At 35.5% G+C, this 15,597-nt stretch overlaps 1 pseudogene; it reads right to left on the reverse strand.

Annotated features, from left to right (window-relative positions):
• LOC140240429 (uncharacterized) overlaps positions 1–9,517 on the reverse strand; it is a 54,947-nt pseudogene extending 45,430 nt beyond the window's left edge.
• Between the last annotated feature and the right edge of the window lie 6,080 nt (positions 9,518–15,597).

The following is a 15,597-nucleotide window of genomic DNA, read 5'->3' on the forward strand; positions in this document are numbered from 1 at the left end:
GAAAGAATGGAATAGATATAATTTTACTGCTAGACAGGCCAATTCATACTTCATGATTAGAGAATATATATGTGAGAGAAACAAAACTGTATAACCATGCCCTTTGAAAGCTAAATCAATGTGGAACAACCTAAACTAAATCTGCTCAAAAAGAAATGGGGAAAGGCAAACTCTTGCAAACTCATCACAACAAATGAAACTCACAGTCTGTCAGAGGACCTACTAAATTCATCATCTGATCAAATAATGTGATATAAAATTATATGCATGTTTCAAGTAATATGCTTGCACAATTTGTATATCTATATAGATATTTTTTTTCTCCTTTTGCGGTAAGAAATTACAAGCCTGCTCCTGTTGCACAGCATTACTAAGCCAGGATTTGGATATATAAACAAAACTTGTTAAGTGACTTTAACAGCATTCAGAGGGGATGGCTAGTAACTGATCAGTGGGAATCAGTGGGAATGCTGGGGGATGATTGTTCCAATCCTTGTGGGATTCATTTAAGAGTACATTATATATCCACTGTTGTGTGAAAATTATTTGCTTCAGAATGGTCTCATGCAGTTCAATGTTTCCAGGTTAGCGTGTCTGTACAGTGTAAAGGGCGATCGCCCCGACACTGTACAGGCATGCTAACCTGGAAACATTGAACTGCACATTACTTGAATATGAGACCATTTTGAAGCAAATAATTTTCATACAATAGATATAAATGTACTCTTAAATGAATCCCACAAGGATTGGAACAATCATCCCTAGCATTCCCACTGATTCCCACTGATCAGTTACTAGCCATCCCCTTTAAATAAGAGACTAGCATTGTGATTACAGAAAATTCTGTCATTGGCTTCCTTCAAGATATCAGAGAAAAAGAAGGAAGAGAAGGAGAAAATGAAATCAGAGATTGAACAGGGAAGAGAGAGAGAGAGAGGGAGAGAAGGGGGGCTGGGAGGGGCAGAGAAATGTAGAATAGCAGGAAACAGATATCAAGATACAAAAAGAAGATGAATTATTTTTTTTTTAAAATAGAACAAACTAGTTCTTTTCTTCATATCTCCCACAACAGTTCCTTTTCCACAGGAAGAACCTGGATGTCGTTATGCCCTCTGAATGTCTGTGATCATTCACACTATCTCATAATCATAAAGGACTATTACTTTTAATTATTACGGTAACAATAACATGTGATGGCAGCCAATTTTATAGATTTCTAGCAGTCAAAGCAGCACAGATTTTAGTTCATTTCAACCTTTTTGGTAATGATTCACAAGTGTGTTGTTGTGAATGTTCCATTTCACTGACTTAAAGCAAAGTAATCACTCTGACATTTTGGTATTTAAAACGCTAAAATTTAGTTTTCACATTCTAATCAAAGTGAAGGCCTTGCTGTCAAGCACAAAACAAGCTAAGCTTCAAAATCCTAAACAATGCTTTATAAAACAAAGATTTTATGTTCCTTACTGAGAAATTCTAAAAGGTATCCTAGCAGAGCTTCTGCACAGGAAAATCCGAATCTCCCTCAAAATCAAATGGTCACATGCCATCTTCAACATTCATAAATTCAGCTATTGAGGTGCAGTATAAGGCCCGTTCACAAACAATGAAAATCGAAATTTCAATCGCGATCCAAATTTCGATTTTTTTTTTCGACCGTTCATACACAGGGAAAAATCGCACTTCGCAGCAAGGAAAGAACGATCAGTGGCCAAACTGCGCATGCGCGAAACTTGCATGACCGAAGACTGACCCCGCCCGCAGTCCCAATAGAGTTTCGCACGCGCTACGAACGATGGGATTAAAAATACCGATTTCCGAATCTCGATCGCGCTCACACACACGACGCTTGGCAAAATAATCGCGATTATTATGAAAAATCCTAATAGTGCGAGTTGGATCGCGATAAGGATCGCGGTAATTAGTGAGATTTTTCTGTCCACACTGGAAAAAATTTCGAAATTTTGATCGCGATAAGAAAATCGATTTTTAAATCGCACTTTTTCCCTTGTGTGTGAACGGGCCTTATAATGTCCTGTTCCATCTATCATAACAAGCCCATCACCAGTGGACAATGGAGGTCCCTGTCGCAGGTTAAAAGCTAAAGCCTTTAATCTTCATACACATTTCTTGCCCAGGCTTCATTTATTATTGCAGAGTTTCACCTATGAAAGCAAACCTGCAGAGCAGGGATAGGCCTATACTGCTTCATTCACATCGGCACAAATTGTCCTCAATTTCAGGGGTCAAGTAAATTGAAGTACATTATATGATTTGGCTTTGGTTGGAGTGAGAAATAGAGAGTTTCCCTACACTTTACATTTTTGCTGCATCCATATCTGCTTTGATGCTAACTATTAGCCCTATACTGGCTACACGTTATTACACTGAGGAAAGAATTACAGCTTGTTTCTTGACAGAGTAAGTTATCACTTGACTGAAATCAGTAAGTCACTGCCACTGGGTGCCATTTATCTTGAGTGCATGCCTGCTGGCCTATGCTGGTATCTGTTCATAACTCCAGAGCCATTCACACTGACACGGTAAAATTGCACTAAAATATATATATATATATATATATATAAATATATATATATATATGAAGAGTTTGTTCGCAAAAACCGATAAGTCCATTTTTGAAGATTTTGAAGTAGGGTCATAAAGGGTAATAAAGTACAAAATAATACCTTTAAAATGACATATTGGTCACTACATGTAAAGGTACATTTTTGACGTTATGGTCAAAAGAAGCAAAAAATTTCTTATCATTCTCTTTATTTTTCTTGACTTTAATTGCAAATATCTCCATTTTGCAAATATGGACTTATCGGTTTTTGCAAACAAACTCTTCATATGTACCATATATATGACATTAGGCGTCAAAAGCCAAGCTAAATATAGCTCATTACAAAATACAACTTATATCTAAAACTGTCTCCTTAAACATGAGAAATGTAAAGAAATGAAGACATATTCTCACTCTTTCAAAAACTTACTTGAACTTACACAACAAACTTTATGCAGTTTGGCAGTATTCTTCTTAAACTTCCACCAGAAGTATATACTAGGCTTAAATATTGCAGTCATGATGACCAAATAAATACAATATGGTACACAGTCTCTTGGAATAGAAATAAATATGTCTCACAAAAGTTCAAAGATCTTCATGCGTAAAGCTGAATACATCCACTGAAAATATGGAGAAAAGTATTTAGACCTACTCCTTGGTTTAAGCATGGACCTGTAGGTCCATGGTTTAAGCAAGGTCCTGGGAAACATGATTCCTCCAGGAAAAAGGTATGAATGTGAACAGTCCCATTTGAGAGTGATAAGGATATGTCATAAAAGTGTATTGGGTCCTGGAGGTCAGCCTGAACTATGGGCAGCATTGTTCAGCCTGGCTTCCAATATATTCATATTAGTCTTATTTCTAGACATATCATATCTCTGACAGTAAGAATTTCTCTGCAGATCTGATATTTGACATGTATTCAATCTCCCACCCCATCATTTTTTTTTTTCTCTCTCTCTTTAAAAATTATTTTCTCCTTTCTGGGCACTCTTTGGTTTTTCTACTCCTGCTTCTCTTCTTCTTCTATATTATTGCAATCTCTTTTCCCTCTCACTCTTTTATAGCCTTTCTCACATCTTTTCTCTTTTATGTGTGACATTTTATTCAATATTCCCCCCCCCCCATCGACTCTTCTACAATTTTTGTGCTTTTGTCAGATTCTCCTCCATCCACATTTCCCTTTCTGCTGTACTGAGTGCTAATTGGTTGTGAGTTAATGTAGTATGGAAGTGAACTATCAAATTATTACTGCATTCCAGACTGTAGATTTGATAGTGTTTTCTACCCTGCAACCTATCAAATTTGTATATAAGCTTTGAATGTGAAATAACTTGTGCTTAGAAACACTGTATTAAGCACATTACAAATGTAATGTATTATTATTATTATTATCATTATCATTATTATTATTATTATTATTATTATTATTATTATTATTATTATCATCATCATTATTATTATTATTATTATCATTATTATTATTATTATTACTATTACTATCATAACTAAGACACAAATAGACATCTGCCACAAATGAAGGATCCTTTGTAATGGAGTAATGTGATCATTGCTATTTTGAGCATGGGATAATCAACCAAACCAATGCAAGGTTTGAATTTAGTGTGTTTCTTCAACATCACTGAACTACTCTTCTTACTTGACTTGAGTAAACACTGTCTATGTGAGAGAAGAAAAGTGGGTTTCTGTCTCATGCTGTTCGCATTCCTGAACTCTAGCTTTAGGGCAGACTCCGGCATGACAAATCCACTCCTTTATCATCACACACTGCTCACCCTCTGGCTGTAACTAATAAAATCTGATATGCTTTCAGTTTAAGTTATTATGATCCCCCTCTCCCTGTACCAAGCCTCTGACACACAATAATTTTCATCCCTGAAAGATATCATCCATCTTTCCATGAATATCTTCAGTCATTGTGTGGTAAGTAAAGTATACCCCAATCTGCAACTCATTCATCCTTATCCAACCTCGTAAACTGTAATGATTATGAGTAGATATATGAAAATAATTGATGAAGATGACAATGGGGTTGATCATGATATCAAAAATCATAATTAAATAGTAATGTAGTATCTATATCCATGTATATCAATCACACACAAAAAAAAAAACACGTAAAGTCACATGATTTACCTATATATATTCTTGCCTTTCTAGTGCTGGTAGGTAAAAAGACATGGCTTAAAAATACATCCATCTCTCTATCCCTCTCCTTCTCTCTCTCTCTCTTTAATCCTCCAACCATTTTCTGCACACCAGATGACAATTTCCTAACATTGAATAAAACTTGTAATGATTTCAAAGTGCCCTCAACACAAAATTCTGATTTTCTCCAGTGACTCCTACTCCAACAACATATTGCCATGCGTCAAATATGCAGCTACAGTTGGTAATGCTATTCTTTATGTCACATGACAGGTTACTTCTTCAGTGCCACTTTATTGGGATTTTCGTTCATTATTTTGTAATATCACAAGAGTTCCACATATCAACAGAATGAGCCTTTGGGTGTCTGCATTCCTTAAAGACATAATTTATCATTTGCAGATGAAACAAAAACCCAGCTTTAGTGCTTCAAAATAGTTTTAAAATGTGAGTTAAGGATAGAAACAACCAATGCACAAATTTGAACCAGTATACGCGATGTTAAGTATTGTTGAATATAAAAAATGTGAACAATTGTTATAACAAGAATGTTTCCACACTAAACCGTCTGTACAGTTATGATCTGATAAGAAAAACAGTGATATCTCCTTATATGTTAGGCTTTATTGCAAAAAATTTATATCAGGGGCCGCGGAAGCGGGGGGGGGGGGGGGTGGCTGGGGGGGGGGGGCTGCAGCCCCCCACACTTTTGGCTCTTAAAAGAAAAAATCGTATAAAAAAGAAATCGAAAAAAAAAATCGTAAAAAAAATCACAACACCCATGAATTTCAAAACGTTCCACGGCCCCTGTATATGGCAGGATGTTTTGTGATACAACTGACCTACACATATGCATCAAAAGTGATATCTTGAACATTTTTTAAATCACTGCTCCCAAAGGTAAATGGGACCTTTAATTTCCTGTTCTGGAGGGAGGTCCTGGTATACACATCAACGAAACAATCTTAATTACAGCCTTCTTGCCATCTTCAACAAAAATTGATGACTTCTAGCCCAGATCTCACTGCAATGAATTGGGCACTTTCATGGTGATTGTGTCACATAACTTTCTATCCATCTATCAATAAGCCTTACATAATTTATGTATGTATGCATGAATATAAATATACATATACACAGGCCTATGTATGAATGGACGGAGACAAGATAAAACAGTGAGACATGGAAGTTCATGAATCACTGTGTGTTAAGAGTTGATTGATGCAAAAATATACACTGGGTGGAGTCAAACCATCCTTTTTCACTGTTTGGCTATAAACATGCACACATACACACAAACATGCATAGACATACAGCCACACACACCATATGTTGGTAGTTTAATATGTCAATATACATGCAGGTAAATAAAAATAATTTCACTTTCCTGATATCATGGGAGAGCCCTCGGTTTACCTCCTTCAGAATGCAGGGAGAATAATGTTACCCTAATTGATATCTTACATGTCAGTAATAAGTCACAGGAATGTAGGCCTACACTCCATTTGACACGAGTTCGGCAGAATTCTTATTTATAGGCTTTTATATTGTTATAGTGCTGCGACATCACAGTAAATCATTGCTGTAGACTCCTCATCCATAAGGCACATGCATTAAACCAAAATTACAAAAACTCATAATTTTTTAGTAGATTGTTTGATTTTCCTCACAGTTCAATGATGGTGACGTTTTTAAACTAACATTTCTGCATATTCTATGAATGCCTATATGTCATGTGGGCCATTCTCAGATTAAGTGTTCAATTCCATGTGAGTAAAACCGAAAAATCAACCACAAAGTAATACATTCAAAGATGTGTTTTCGGAAACTTCAAAACCGGTCAAATACGAAACAAAAAGTGGAACATTCTAAATGATGGCCATTCATTGAGTAAAAATGAATTGAAATAGAGCATCATATATGATTTTTGATCACCAATCAGATACGTTACCGCAAATTTACATGTTGTAATGGACTCCTAACTCTGAATTAAATTTATTGTTTTGATCCAATTTCTGTTCAGGAAAAGACATTTGTCCCCCCTAAAGATATTGGGGTTTTTCAAGAGGTAAAGATGTTGTCATCCCTTGCTAATTGGTAGAAATTATTTCTGTGTGGTAGGTTGAAATATGCTTTTTGCTGAAATGAAATATAACCTTAAAATTCACTTTGTATTTTTAGCAAATTTCGCTTACAAATAAAGTTTCGAATCCCACAAATCATGCAAAGGGAACGATCCGATCTGGAATTTCACAGGAAACAAATATGAATTGCTTTCCTGGGGAAATAACTATTGGAAAAACATCGAATTACCTTTGGTAACGTATCTGGTAAAATATAAGTAATAATTTTAGTTGTGTATGAATTAATAAATATCACCTGTTTAATTATTTACCTCATGAATTGATGTAAAAATGAATGATGTAAGCCCAAATTAACCATCATAAACATTGTACGTAATATTTAAACTATGAAATGTAGTGGAAAAGAGCCCTAAATGTGAAAGCTGAGTTCTTCATTCACAGAATATTCTCATCTTACGTCTGAATGTATTTATTCATCTGACTATAAATATTCATTAAGTTTTGATGGATAATGCAAACAAGGTTTAAAAAACATATTTTTGCAGGCACTTAGAAGGAAGTAGGTACAGTCTCTATGAACTCGATATGCTAAACAATTGTTTGACCTATGGTAACGTATTTGGCTCATCCCTTTTAATGAAAATGAATAAATAATTGTTCAACTTATCAATGAATCTTGAGTAGTTCTTCATATGTTGAAAAACACTAGAATAAATATGCAGCAGAACACTGAAACTTTTCTCGGAAGCGTTTCATAAACTACTTTTTACTCTTTCAAAGTTTGGTAACGTATCTGGCGTACCGTAAATGAATCTGTCGGTGAAGTTACAGAGCAATTTCTACTGAATATTCTTCATTTGAACATAACTTAAATTTTTTATGGAAGCGTCATTGTATGCAGAATTGTTTCATGAACACTTGTTTTACATAACATTATTTGTCACCGTGGGTGCCCTGAATTATACGTAACGTATCTGCTAAATCTGAAAAGCAAAAAACTGATATGCTGAATCTTAGCTTCGTCTTGTAAAATAAACGTTCAAAGTTGTTGCATAGAATATGAAAGTGGCTGGGTTTTATAGAATAGAACTTTGAGTTTATGAGCACACAACGATTTGTTTGTAAAAACATTTACAATTTCTTTTCAGCATTTTGATTATGTGGTAACGTATCTGTCGGAAAACTTGGCATTAATTTGTGAGACACTGACGCAGAAAGAAAAATCATGTGGAAGTGTTGATCTTTTTCACCTCTCTGTCCTTTTGGTGTAAGAATATAATCCTGAGGTCCAACAAAGCGAAGCATGTAATGTGTAGGAATGAATTTTGACCAGATTTGATCCCCAGAAAGCACAAGACCAATGAGCAAAATTCGGTCACGTATCTGGGGTAACGTATCTGTGGTAACGTATATGGTTGATCATATTATTATGAGAGCGATATCTACCAAATATTTCTCACTTGTACTAAACTTTAATGTTGAATGGATGCGTCATTCCGAGGAGTAATGTATAATATACAATTTGTCTGACATTGCAATATCTGTCGCAGTGGGTGGCGTGAAAAGTATGTCACGTATCTGTCCAAATAAAAGTGTAGAAAACCGATATTTCAAACATTGTACCGTATTCTCAAAAAAGAGCTGTTGCACAAAAAAATTTAAGTACTTGCAATGTATGAAGTATATCCTCAGGGTTTCATATACACAGGGTCATTGCATAGTCTTGTTATTTTCGCAATGCTGTAACACTAAAGAAACTGGTAACGTATCTGGCGATGAACTTGGCGACAGGTTTCAAAAGGCTATAAAAAAAGAACTCAATAAAAATTTTGGAACTTTTTGAGTATTGTGATTAGCACATATGATATGCTCATCGTCCATGAAAATGATATTTGGAAAGTGTGTTTGTGGACGGAGAGGAGCAATAAAACATAATTCTGAAATAGCCGGCGACACTGCGTTTTGGGGGTCTTAACGAGGTTTAACAGCAAAATTTTATACAAAAAGGCAGACAACCGCATTTGATCGTGTTTATTTTTAACAAATAAAGTCCTCGAGATATATTATAAACATTTAAATAGTATCTAATAGGTTTCAGGGAACCGCAAACTGTCATGGAATGTCGGCGACACCAAAATTCCGTATTTGAACGCTTTTACTGAGAATGGGCCATGTGTATGTTCGGGGTATGTATCCCTTTAAATGCACTGAAATGCAAAGCTGCAATTTGATGGACATAAACAGCCAGAAGCAACAGTCTTGCCATGTGTCGGCATGGATATAAGATGATAATATCTCTTATCAAGGATAAACGACCTCTCGTAAATATCTGGGATGATAAGAGCTGCGCGTTCATACTTGACCCAGTATGAGATTGGGGACAGCCCCGAAGGCTTAGGCGGCGCCGACGTCAAGCGCTCGCACTGGATCAGCTGGTCGGATTCGATCGGTCAGATCTCTATACAGAATGATAATATGACGAGATGTAAAAATTAAAAATGTTCTAAAAATCTTACCGCTTTCTGAATGCTGTGCAGGTACCGTTAATACAAATGATATCGACACGATTGTGAAAATAAGTACTGCCATATTCGAAAGTCTTTCGACTTTTACAAATATTCCCGTGTTAGGATCCATCTGTCCAGCAGAGAGTTGATTTGTATGCACTGCAGAGCAATAGCCACGCTGTGTTGGCAGTCACTGAAACTGTAATGCAACCTTACGGGCGCCGAATGATATAAATCGATCGCACGAGCGAGAATCCCCCATGTGTTGTTTGGGTGACGTCATAATCATCGGTACGATCCCCCTTTCTTCAAAGAGGTCGTTTATGAATATGCATGAGGGGCGGGATTTATCACCATGCCTAGTCAAAAGCTGAAAAGTTCTCAGAATTGCGTTCTTGGTTTTATATTGTATCTTCGTGTATATTGTCGTAAGAGGGTTTACATGGACGGGTGTGTGATTCAACAGTAAGAAATGCCGACGAACAATCGCTGTATAAGTAGGAGTAAAGCCCGGGGAGTAAAGGCCTAGTATTCCACCACTCCTTTCAAGTTCTATCTTGAGCCAAGTTTATCTTTAAGTAATACAGATGTATAATCGTCTACGTTAGTCCTACTCGAAACTACAAACTTGAAACTCGAAAACAGAAAACAGAATAGCAGTACTCTCTCTTGTCTACGTCAATGATAAAAAATAGGTGAAAACATCGTTTTGCTGGTGTAGTCTTTATAGAGTGTGATATTAGACAGTAAAGTTTTCACGTACGTACAAAGGGTGTTTACATGGCGTCAGTGGTACAGTCGGGGACTGCATTGGAGTTACGGATTTTGTTAAATGCTTTTCAATCTGATCAACTCCACTGTTATAGAAACACACAAAGTAGTGTATTCAATGAAATATTATTTGTCATATCCTAAACACAAGATACAAATTGACAAAACATGAAGTAATTGCTGTTGTGACGTCATCAGTGTTATCATTTTTCGTTCTTAGTCATCAATATCATTCACAAGATACCCGTTTTCCAACCAATGGATAACACAGTCCGTGTGACATTTGAAAAACAAAACAAAAATAAATACCTTAAAAAAACAATGACATTTACATTGCAGCTGGCTATAGCGGTATGCCCTCCTAACAATCATATCAAAACATAATCCAATATCTTGCGGTCATAATCAGTGATGATATAATCGAAATATTTTGTGGCCTAGTAGACTTTGACCTCTCTGAATTCCTCATGTTATGCGAATACCACGGTATCCTTTCCAGTGCTATGTTCGTACAGCTTTCTGTCAAAAGCCTGCCTTGGAAGTGCGTTTAGATCATCGCCAAGTATGCGATCAGCACTTGAATACATGCAGTTCCTTTTCAATTGTGTGCCTTTAGCAATGAACTTCTGAATGAACCAATATTATTGTCTATATCCACACCTTAGAGACGAGTTCGTTTCTACATTCCCTTGTATAAAGAGAGAGAGAGAGAGAGAGAGGGGGAGAGAGAAGATGTATAATGTTTCAGATGTTTACATTTAGTTTTAACTTGATTCCATTAATAAAGCTTTTACGTTGCATATAGCAATATTATCAATCTGTGAGTTCATTATTCTTTACTATGGTGTTACTACTATACTACTACTTCCACTACTACTACTACTACTACTACTACTATATTTCAATATACTACTAGAAGTAGAAGTAGTATAGTATAGTATCATCGTCGTCATCATCTTGTCATCGTCATCATCATCATCATCATCATTACCGTGACTTCAGCTGAACTGTGTTAATTGGGGCCTTCAAGTTGAATGCAGGATGAAAAAGTGACGAGCAGACCACCTGTGACGTCACAGTTCTCCTCGTTAGCAGGTTTGTGATGAGTGATACTCAGTATACGCTATTGATGACTTCCTTCAATAAAATGTGTTGTTGACATGTCATGATCGCAATTATATCTGTCAGATTCTGCCGCTACCTGCTACTTTTGGTGTGTCCACATGGGGATAATCGACTATTTAGAACGAGTTTGTGTTAGTTCCGCTCCATCTTAGGATATACCATCCACCCGAACCATCTCCATTTTTTACAGAAGTCAATGATGAGATGGCGTCCTTCCTGTCATATGTGACATAGATATTGTGTGTGTGTGGGGGGGGGGGGGATCACACACACGATGACTACCTCTGTATATACTAACAAGTAGGCTCTGCATACTAGTAACCTCTTTAAAGGGAAGGTAAACCCAAAGAGCAATGTGGATTGAGTGAAAGCAACAACATTAGCAAAGCACATCAGTGAAAGTTTGAGGAAAATCGGACAATCGATGCAAAAGTTATGAATTTTTAAAGTTTTGGTGTTTGAACAGCTGGATGAGGAGACTACTAGAGGTTATGACGTATGAGTGGACAGCAATATAAAGCAAATATAAAGGAAAATCAACAAAAATTCACTTTTCTAGCATCATGAAAAGGCACTTGCCTAACCGCTTTCAGAAAGCAGGGGGAATAATTGCTACCCTTAACATATGTCAGCATCAAGTTGATGGAATTTGTGGTTTTCATAAAAAATGAATTTTTGTGAAAATTTCTTTATATAGCCTTTATATTGTTGTCCTCTCATACGTCATAACCTCTAGTAGTCTCCTCATCCAGCAGTTCCAACACCAACACTTCAAAAATTCATAACTTTTGCATCGATTGTCCGATTTTCTTCAAACTTTCACTGACGTGTTCTACTGATGTTGCTGCTTTCATTCAATCCTCATTGCTCTTTGGGTTTACCTTCCCTTTAAGGCAATCATCCAAATCAATGTGACCTGCGTACAATGATGCCATTTTACTTTTCTTCCCGTAGTTATGAGATACCATTCGTCCAATCTGCAGTATCGAAAAACAAATGCTTTTCTGAACTCTTTGCCTCTTGTGTTGATCAGCTATACCCAGTTTAACAAAGTATGTACACCATCAAAGTCAGTATACATGCATGCGTGTATTCATTATACATTGAAAGACGTAAATAATCATGTGCTTTTATGTATCATTATGTATTTATGTATAGGGCCTATACATGAAAGAGGTGCATTGTCAAATGTACCGTTTGTTTCATGTATTCGTTATGGAAATGAATAAACTATTGAATTGAATTGAAAGATAGAGAAGAGAGTGTGAGTGTGAGTGTGCATGCAAGTGTAATTATATATTTTTTTCATCATTTATTCAAGTGTTTACTTTCAGCTTCCTTGATACTATGAAAGTGTGAACACGTCAAACGTCAAACAGTGGCGGATTCAGGTGGGGGCACACCGGCAGTTTTTGTTAAAACAAGAGAAATAAAAAGAGAAATGAGGGCGTGCGCCCCTCCCTTTAGTTTTGTAAAGGCCCCCCCCCGCCATAACGGAATTCCTGGATCCGCCCCTGAAATGATATGCATTAATGGCTGCTGAAATGATTACTTTTGCGAATCAAACATAAATCTTCTGTTACTGTTAATAGTACTGGACTACTATATATAGGATTAATAGCTCCTTTAATGACAGAAAAGATTTTAAGACAAATGCAATGAATTTAACGAGCTGTGTACATTCAAAAAATGTCTGATACTTTTTTAGGCTTAGTATTGAACCATGTTATATAAACCCACGTTCTCATCCCTGATTATTATCTTTAAAATACCACATCCCGGATAAAAAATCTGCCAATTAATATCTTACATAGTTTTTTTTTTTGTTTTGTTTTGTTTTGTTTTTTTTTTTTTAGTGCCAACAACAGGACACCACAAAATATGCAATTCAGGAAATCATGTTAACCTTTTCAGTAACACTCCATTCATCGTTCTTCAGTCGTCTGTGTTGAATGAATGGAATTGCAAATCATGGAATGTAATATGATAATATTATATACAATATTGTTAATTTAATCAGCAGACGCACCAATACAACCAGTAGCTGTTTGTTGGGAGATTAGAGTCCACAACATTTGTGTTAATTCTGCTATTCTTCATTATAGAGTGTTTTATCGTCGTAGATTTGTTGGAAAGGCAATAGATTTTAGACAACTCAGAACATCTCAACACAAGGCAATGATTTAATTTTAATAGGCCTTGTCAAAATTGCCATAATCAACCTTTTTAGCTTCCTGTTTAAACGTTTGCTCTTGTAAGATTAATATGTATTGCTGCGCGTGTTTGTTTGCGGTCTTATTCTAATTATTCTAATTATGTGAATGAATCCGTGGCGAACCTCAGAAGGCATGTTAAAGATAGTTTACTTAGAATGATAAGGGTCTATAACAGTAACTAATGTGCTTCATGTTATATCCCCCATATTTTTCCTACCCCTAAGCTCTGTTCTTCTGTTGGAAGATTACTCTTGCAAGTTTTATCATTGTGTTGATAGATTACATTCCTTTATGACAAGATACACGTGTCGCTATGGGAACTTGTTAATGTGGTAATATCCTAATGTAATCTTCTAATTTCCTTTAAAACCATTACGGTGGTCGTTGTGAAGCATGCAAGAACGTCCTCAAACGTGGGTGGTATCATGGGTTCAGCGTTCCCATATCGATCGAAATGAAGGACCTTAGGGGAAAAAATGGTAGAAATGACCAAGATTTGATTATATCTGAACATATCCTTGTATCCTGGACATCATGTGCCAGATTGTTAGTCTTTTATAGAGCTAAGATTCACTGATGTGAAATCAATGGGTATAGCCTAAACCAGTAGACAGAAGTCTGTAACTCTTTGGTCATACCATTGGCCATGATCATACTCGATGTAAGCTCAACATGGTACTGTGGTACTAGTATCCTAGACGTGTGTGGAGGAAGTCCGAGTTAAACTGTTTTCCTATTTGCTATGGCGCCAGCTGCGTTCAAAACATTAAATGAGACCGTTCTATGGTCACACCACAGAACTCTGGGTCACACCTATGAATAAAGTGGACCAGCCCCATATCAATCACGTTTTCTTAGCGAATATACCAAGATAAATCTTAAAAACAATGACAATAATAGCAGCAGCAACAACAACAACAACCACAAACACAAAAAGAAAAAAAAAGATTAAAAAAAATAAGCCATAAAAACTAATTAGATGTAGATGATGAGAGTGAGTTCCTTCTTCAAAGTACACGTTAAGATTAAACATCTTATATTCTTATGATAATGGTCTCCTGCATTTCTCTTACATTTAAATATGCATAATTTGTGTTTTCAAAAGCAAGTACGTGATTTTTTTTTAATGCGTAAAAGTCACCTGTCCGTATTTGTTTATTTTAGTCAATTGTTCACCTGTTTTTATACATTTCCTCTGTTCAAATATTACTCAATAACTTTGTTCAATTAATTTATGTTATATTCTTGTATTTAAAAAGAGATTACAAAATCCAAATCAAATTAAATGAAATAAATTACATACAGGTCGACGAAAAATTCTGAAACAGAAAAAAGTGAGAGTTTTAAGAGAGGTTTTTTTTTTTGAGTAGTCATATTTGAGAACTGGAATGAAATAAGTTGGTCTTCTCGGATATGAAACACAAAAGACATTGCATCTTTCGTGAACTATGTATTCTATTTGAAAGTTCATTACTATTTCTACGGCAAAAACAAAGTAAAACAAAGCAATCGTAATAAAAGGTAGGTCCCACCTTTCATGAGGGTTGCTTTGTTTTGGATATCTTAGCCATTTCAGAACACATTTCCATAAAAGAAACTTTGATTTCTTCTTTGAATTATATGTTCTTTTGTATTTCATAAGAAGTTTCTCATTACCTAAAGCACTAAAAAAAAAAGATAAAATAAAAACCTGAAACCCCATCTCAACCAAAACTATATCATCTCTTTTAACAGTATTGTCATGACACTACATGCGTGACATTTCGTTCATAACATACACACACACACACACACACACACACACACACACATATATATATATATATATATATATATATATATATATATATATATATATATATATGAAGTTTGTTCGCAAAAACCGATAAGTCCATATTTGCCAAATGGAGATATTTGCGATTGAAGGTCAAGAAAATTAAAGAGAATAATAAGAAAATTTTTGCTTCTTTTGACTATAACTTCAAAAATGTACCTTTTTTATGTAGTGACCAATATATCATTTAAAAAGTATTATTTTGTACTTTATGACAGAGACCCTACTTCCAAATCTTCAAAAATGGAATTATCGGTATTTGCGAACAAACTCTTCAGATATATATATATTATATTATATGAAAGGGAAAACAAAGAAATAC

The sequence above is a fragment of the Diadema setosum genome, chromosome 17 (genome assembly GCF_964275005.1).
Source record: "Diadema setosum chromosome 17, eeDiaSeto1, whole genome shotgun sequence".
Classification (NCBI taxonomy): Eukaryota; Metazoa; Echinodermata; class Echinoidea; order Diadematoida; family Diadematidae; genus Diadema; species Diadema setosum.